Source organism: Rhipicephalus microplus, unplaced genomic scaffold, assembly GCF_043290135.1.
Source record: "Rhipicephalus microplus isolate Deutch F79 unplaced genomic scaffold, USDA_Rmic scaffold_825, whole genome shotgun sequence".
Taxonomy (NCBI): domain Eukaryota; kingdom Metazoa; phylum Arthropoda; class Arachnida; order Ixodida; family Ixodidae; genus Rhipicephalus; species Rhipicephalus microplus.
Genome location: NW_027465379.1, coordinates 17032 through 24985, shown reverse-complemented (window position 1 = coordinate 24985; position 7954 = coordinate 17032). Strand labels below are relative to the sequence as shown.

The window sequence follows — 7954 nt, the reverse complement described above, 5'->3', positions numbered from 1 at the left end:
TTGCATCACGGAGGTAGTCGTGCTCCACTCTCACCACCATCAGAACATTTTTCCAAAGGTATCAGCGCAAAGTAAGAAAAAAGAGACACACCGCTCTCGGGAGGGCTCGAACCTCCAACCTTTTGGTTAACAGTTGATCGCGCTAGCCGATTCTGCCACAGAAACAGTCGTGCTCCACTCTCACCACCGTCAGAACATTTCTCCAAAGCTTTCAGCGCAAAGAAAAAAAAGCGACACACCGCTCATGGGAGGGCTCGAACCTCCAACCTTTTGGTTAACAGCCGAACGCGCAAGCCAATTGCGTCATGGAGGTAGTCATGCTCTACTCTCACCACCTTCAGAAAATTTCTCCAAAGCTATCAGCGCAAAGAAAAAAAGAGACACACTGCTCTCTGGAGGGCTCGAACCTCCAACCTTTTGCTTAACAGCCGACGCACTAGCAGATTGCGCCACAGAGACAGTCGTGCTCCACTCTCACCACCGTCAGAACATTTCCCCAAAGCTATCAGCACAAAGAAAAAAAAAGAGACAAACCGCTCATGGGAGGGCTCGAACCTCCAACCTTTTGCTTAACAGCCGACGCACTAGTAGGTTGCGCCACAGAGACAGTCGTGGTCCACTCTCACCACCGTCAGAACATTTCTCCAAAGCTATCAGCGCAAAGAAAAAAAAGAGACACACCTCTCTCAGGAGGGCTCGAACCTCCCACCTTTTGCTTAACAGCCGACGCAATAGCAGATTGCGCTACGGAGACAGTCGTGCTCCACTCTCACCACCGTCAGAACATTTCTTCAAAGCTATCAGTGCAAAGAAAAAAAGAGACACACCGCACTCGGGAGGGCTTGAACCTCCAACCTTTTAGCTAACAGCCGAACGCGCTAGCCAATAGCGTCACGGAGGTACTCGTGCTATACTCTCACCACCATCAGGACATTTTTCCAAAGCTATCAGCGCAAAGAAAAAAAAGAGACACACCGCTCATGAGAGGGCTCGAACCTCCAATCTTTTGGTTAACAGCCGATCGCGCTACCCAATTGCGCCAAGGAGATAGTCGTGCTCTACTCTCACCACCGTCAGAACATTTCTCCAAAGATATCAGCGCAAAGAAAAAAAAGTGACACACCGCTCATGGTAGGGCTCGAACATCCAACCTTTTGGTTAACAGCCGATCGCGCTAGCCATTGCACCACGCACCCAACCACGCTCCACTCTTACCACCGTCAGAACGTTTCTCTAAAGCTATCAGCGCAAAGAAAAAAAAGAGACACACCGCTCTCGGGAGGGCTCGAACCTCCAACCTTTCGGCTAACAGCCGATCGCGCTAGCCAATTGCGCCAAGGAGATAGTCGTGCGCCCCTCTCACCACCTTCAGAAAATTTCTCCAAAGCTATCAGCGCAAAGAAAAAAAGAGACACACCGCTCTCTGGAGGGCTCGAACCTCCAATCTTTTGCTTAACAGCTGACGCACTAGCAGATTGCGCCACAGAGACAGTCGTGCTCCACTCTCAGCACCATCAGAACATTTCTCCAAAGCTATCAGCGCAAAGAAAAAAAAGAGACACACCGCTCATGGGAGGGCTCGAACCTCCAACCTTTCAGTTAACAGCCGATCGCGCTAGCCAATTGCGCTAAGGAGATAGTCGTGCTCTACTCTCACCACCGTCAGAACATTTCTACAAAGATATCAGTGCCAAGAAAAAAAAGCGACACACCGTTCACGGGAGGGCTCGAACATCCAACCTTTTGGTTAACAGCCGATCGCGCTAGCCATTGCACCACGCACCCAACTGCGCTCCACTCTCACCACCGTCAGAACGTTTCTCTAAAGCTATCAGCGCAAAGAAAAAAAGAGACACACTGCTCTCAGGAGGACTCGAACCTCCAACCTTTTGGTTAACAGCCGAACGCGCTAGCCGATTGCGTCACAAAGGTAGTCGTGCTCCACTCTCACCACCATCAGAACATTTTTCCAGAGGTATCAGCGCAAAGAAAAAAAAAGAGACACAACGCTCTCAGGAGTGCTCGAATCTCCAACCTTTTGGTTGAGAGTTGATCGCGCTAGCCGATTCTGCCACGGAAACAGTTGTACTCTACTCTCACCACCGTCAGAACATTTCTCCAAAGATATCAGTGCAAAGAAAAAAAAGCAACACACCGCTCATGGGAGGGCTCGAACATCCAACCTTTTGATCAACAGCCGACGCACTAGCAGAATGCGCCACAGAGCAAGTCGTGCTCCACTCTCACCACCGTCAGAACATTTCTCCAAAGATATCAGCGCAAAGAAAAAAAGAGACACACCGCTCTCGGGAGGGCTCAAACCTCCAACCTTTTGGTTAACAGTTGATCGCGCTAGCCGATTCTGCCACAGAAACAGTCGTGCTCCACTCTCACCACCGTCAGAACATTTCTCCAAAGCTTTCAGCGCAAAGAAAAAAAAGAGACACACCGCTCTCGGGAGGGCTCGAACCTCCAACCTTTTGGTTAACAGCCGATCGCACTAGCCAATTGCGCCAAGGAGATAGTCGTTCTCCACTCTCACCACGGTCAGAACACTTCTCCAAAGATATCAGTGCCAAGAAAAAAAAGCGACACACTGCTCATGGAAGGGCTCGAACCTCCAACCTTTTGGTTAACAGCCGATCGCGCTAGCCAATTGCGCCAAGGAGATAGTCATGCTCTACTCTCACCACAGTCAGAACATTTCTCCAAAGCTATCAGCACAAAGAAAAAAAAGAGACACACCGCTCTCAGGAGGACTCGAACCTCCAACCTTTTGGTTAACAGCCGAACGCGCTAGCCAATTGCATCACGGAGGTAGTCGTGCTCCACTCTCACCACCATCAGAACATTTTTCCAAAGGTATCAGCGCAAAGTAAGAAAAAAGAGACACACCGCTCTCGGGAGGGCTCGAACCTCCAACCTTTTGGTTAACAGTTGATCGCGCTAGCCGATTCTGCCACAGAAACAGTCATGCTCCACTCTCACCACCGTCAGAACATTTCTCCAAAGCTTTCAGCGCAAAGAAAAAAAAGCGACACACCGTTCATGGGAGGGCTCGAACCTCCAACCTTTTGGTTAACAGCCGCACGCGCTAGCCAATTGCGTCATGGAGGTAGTCATGCTCCACTTTCACCACCTTCAGAAATTTTCTCCAAAGCTATCAGCGCAAAGAAAAAAAGAGACACACTGCTCTCTGGAGGGCTCGAACCTCCAACCTTTTGCTTAACAGCCGACGCACTAGCAGATTGCGCCACAGAGACAGTCGTGCTCCACTCTCACCACCGTCAGAACATTTCCCCAAAGCTATCAGCACAAAGAAAAAAAAGAGACAAACCGCTCATGGGAGGGCTCGAACCTCCAACCTTTCGGTTAACAGTTGATCGCGCTAGCCGATTCTGCCACGGAAACAGTCGTGCTCCACTCTCACCACCTTCAGAAAATTTCTCCAAAGCTATCAGCGCAAAGAAATAAAGAGACACACCGCAAAAGGTTGGAGGGCTCAAACCTCCAACCTTTTGCTTAACAGCCGACGCACTAGGAGGTTGCGCCACAGAGACAGTCGTGGTCCACTCTCACCACCGTCAGAACATTTCTCCAAAGCTATCAGCGCAAAGAAAAAAAAGAGACACACCGCGCATGAGAGGGCTCGAACCTCCAATATTTTGGTTAATGCCGAACGCGCTAGCAAATGGCACCACGGAGACAGTCGTGCTCCACTCTCACCACGGTCGGAACACTTCTCCAAAGATATCAGTGCAAAGAAAAAAAAGCGACACACCGTTCATGGGAGGGCTCGAACATCCAACCTTTTGGTTAACAGCCGAACGCGCTAGCCACTTGCGTCACGGAGGTAGTCGTGCTCCACTCTCACCATGGTCAGAACACTTCTCCAAGGATATCAGCGCAAAAAAAAAGAGACACGCCGCTCTCGGGAGGGCTCGAACCTCCAACCTTTCGGCTAACAGTTGATCGCGCTAGCCGATTCTGCCACGAAAACAGTCGTGCTCCACTCTCACTACCATCAGAACATTTCTCCAAAGCTATCAGCGCAAAGCTATCACCGCCGCCGCCGCCACACACGGGTGGCGGCGGCGGCGGTGAAAGGACGTTCGCCTAATCAGCTCTTTTTGCTTACCCAGACTACCTGAAAACGGTTGCCGTGGCTACGGAATCACATCTTGACGTCACTGAGCCTGCGGAAGTGTTTACGTGTTTCCGGCGTCGACATCGTACCTGGACACACGGGTGGCGGCGGCGGCGGTGAAAGGACGTTCGCCTAATCAGCTCTTTTTGCTTACCCAGGTTGGTGTCCTGCATTTCGGCGGCCGGTGCTTTAGGGTTCCTGCCTTGTTGGAATCGTTGCGCTGGAGCCATTTATCAAAGCGGCGCTCCTTTACAACGTTCAAATTTCCTCCATTTATTAGACTACCTGAAAACGGTTGCCGTGGCTACGGAATCACATCTTGACGTCACTGAGCCTGCGGAAGTGTTTACGTGTTTCCGGCGTCGACATCGTACCTGGACACACGGGTGGCGGCGGCGGCGGTGAAAGGACGTTCGCCTAATCAGCTCTTTTTGCTTACCCAGGTTGGTAAATTCGCTTATTTCTCAATACCGCCTTACCGCCACCGCCGTTGCCACCGTGTTTCAGTGCTTTGCTGAGTTCTCTGTGCATAATGTGCCTTTTTCCTAATTGAATGCTCCCGAATTGAGTGCGAACTGAGTGCTACTGTGAATGCCTGGACAACGTACCATGACACGTGCCAGTCTTGTGATGAGCCCCTCCCCTGTGATGGGCGTGTCCTGAAGTGCAACGAATGTGAGTCCTCTTACCATGTTGGCAGTTGTTCTGGCTGGTCGGAGACGACATTTAAGACTAAAGGAGAGAGCGGTCGCAGGGCATGGCGATGTGCTGCTTGCCGTTCATCTAAAGCGAAAAGTGGGGAGAAAACTAGCATGGACTCTGAGTTAACCATTTGCCTGGCAGATATAACTAGGAGGCTTGATGCTTTAGCAGGGCTGCCGGCTCAGGTTGGTGAGATTAAGGTCTCAATCCAGCTGTTGTCACAAAAGTACGATGACATCTTGAACTGTCAAGCTAAGCAGGAAAAGGACATTAGTAGCTTAAACAGACGCGTTGGGAAATTAGAGGCGGACTGCACCTCAAGTGATATTCAACAACTGAAAGCTACGGTGAATGATCTCGAGTTTCGTAGTCGGAGACTAAACATAGAAGTTCACGGCATCCGGGTTACGCCAGACGAGAATTTGCTGTGTAAGTTGAATGATGTGGCCAAGATTGCTAACCTGCCAGAGCTGACTGGGAATGACATCGCCGCTATCCACAGACTTCCGGCAAAGCCAAACAAAACACCCGGAATTATAGTTCGATTTGCCCAGCAATCAATTCGTGATAAGTGGCTAGGAAGGCGGAAAGCCCTAAGAGATGCTTCGAATGTTTCGATCACTGAAAACATGACCCAGCAAAACAGAGAGCTGCTGCGCAACGCAAAAGACTGGGCACAGAACAATGGCTATCGTTTTTCATGGCACTGCAACGGCAAGATTCTCGTTAGGAAAAGAGAGGGTGATAGCGCGGTTGTCATTCGTCGTTTGGGTGACCTTGATAAGCTGTGATACTGTTACCCCGCATTGCATTGTTTACTTCCTGATATTCTTTTGATACTCGTCTTAACATGTTTCCCTTAACCGCACCTATAGACCTTATTAATCTTAAAAACTTGTATGACACTTGTTGTGAAAAAAGCCTCAGTTGCGTTCATTTCAACCTTAGATCGGGAAGGAATAAACAGGATGAGCTCGAATATTTTTTTAGTGAAGCACAAGTAAATTTTGACGTTGTGATGTTTTCGGAAACGTGGTTTGCTTCGGAAGATGATGTATTTACGTTTCCAACTTATAAATCATACTACATGAACCGCACAGGCAAAAGGGGTGGTGGCGTAGCTATGCTAATCTCAAGTAAAATAGACTGTGAATTGATGTCTGAATTCTCCTGCATTTCTCCTCTATATGAAATACTCACTGTTAGATGTGGTACATCAGTGTTTTGTGTATGTTACCGCCCTCCATCAAATAATGTCCGTTTGTTTTTTTCTTTTTTAGACTCACTGTTAGAATTTGTGAGTGAAAAAAAATATGCCTTGATTTTAGGTGGTGACCTCAACATCAACATGTTAGCTGAGAGCAGTGTTAAATTAGAACTTGAATCAATGTTAAGCTCGCATTATTGTCAAAATGTTATAACGGCTCCTACGCGAATCACTTCACAGTCATCAACACTCTTAGATCTTTTTATAACAAACTTTGATACTTCCCTTGTTACGGCTGGCACTTTGATTCACAATATTAGTGACCACATGCCTATATTTATGTTTGTTAACCAACTCAATAACGTACCCAAACAAGTGCGTGCAGAATTTTCCTATAGACTTATAAATCCTGAAACACTAACCCTCTTTAGAGAGCGCTTAGGCAGAACCGACTGGAGCAATGTGTTCGCAGCGAGTGCCGCCAATTTGGCATACGATTTATTTATGAACAAGTTCACCGAAATATACCTTCAATGTTTTCCCCTAAAGTCATTTAAAACATTTAAAAAAAGTCGGAAACCTTGGGTAAATAAAGAATGCCTTAAGCTTATAAGAAAGCGGGACCAATTGTTCAAGGCATTTATTGTGAGTAAGTCCCCTGAAGCCCTCAAAGCATTTAAAAAGCACCGAAACTTTGTCACCAAACGCCTTCGTGATGAAAAGAAACTATATTATTCGAACCTGTTTAACTCAACGCAAGGGCGTACAGAAAACGTTTGGAAGGCAATTAACAGTACGCTTAATAATCCACCGGAGGAATTAACCAAAATTGTGAAAGATGGTACAGAAATTCAAGGGCCTGATTTAGCTGATGCATTTAACGACTTCTTTTTGTCAGTTGGCGGCCCTACAACCAGTAGTACTTCTTTAAAATATATGAATATTCGAAATAACCAAACAATATTTCTAGAGCCAATTTCAGAGAGTGAATTAGTAGCGACATTTTTGACACTCAGTAATAGCAAAGCCACTGACGCGGACAATATTCAGATGAAACCTGTTAAGTATGTTATTGACATACTAGCACCCTGTCTTGCCTACATTTTTAACATATGTTTGTCCACAGGACATTTCCCGCGAAACATGCAGATAGCAAAAGTGACAGTTATCTATAAAAAGGGTCCCAGAAATGACATGTCCAACTACCGCCCTATATCGATTCTACCTGTATTCTCTAAGGGTCTGGAAAAAATAATTTTGAAACGTTTGAACTCTTTTACTGACAAGTTCAACTTGATTACTTCAGCGCAGTATGGCTTCCGGAAAAATAAATCTACTGAGCTCGCGCTACTGGCACAAAAAGAATACATTCTAGAGAATTTTGAATCCCGAAATATGGTACTCGGTCTTTTTCTTGATTTCTCAAAAGCCTTTGACCTCATTAATCATAAAATTCTCCTACAAAAGTTGGACCATTACGGTATAAGAGGCGTTGCACACAAATTAATCACTTCATACTTGCAACACCGAACTCAATTCGTCGTAATTCAAGGCAAACATTCCGCAACAAAATCCATTAAAACAGGCGTCCCGCAGGGAAGCATTTTGGGACCGTTTCTCTTTATACTTTACGTTAATGAGATAGTTCGTATTGATGAATCTGCCCATTACATTATATATGCTGACGACACAAGTTTGTTTTTTTCAAGCAGATGTAGCAGCGATCTAGGTAGCCGAGCGAATAACGCACTGTCTAAAATTAACACATGGGCCCAAGAAAACTCTCTAAAACTAAACATAAAAAAAACAAAAGCTGTTTTATTTCACCCCCGCCACACACAAGTTCAGTTTCCCATCATTTCGTTAAATAATTTAGAAATTGAAGTCGTCAAAAGTTT

At 46.7% G+C, this 7954-nt stretch overlaps 1 long non-coding RNA gene across 1 annotated transcript; it reads left to right on the top strand.

Annotated features, from left to right (window-relative positions):
* The first annotated feature begins 4100 nt into the window (after positions 1-4100).
* LOC119161492 (uncharacterized) lies at positions 4101-4740 on the top strand. Its single transcript, XR_012893256.1, has 2 exons — positions 4101-4305; positions 4428-4740. It is a non-coding gene; the product is annotated as an uncharacterized LOC119161492 (long non-coding RNA).
* Positions 4741-7954: the final 3214 nt, after the last annotated feature.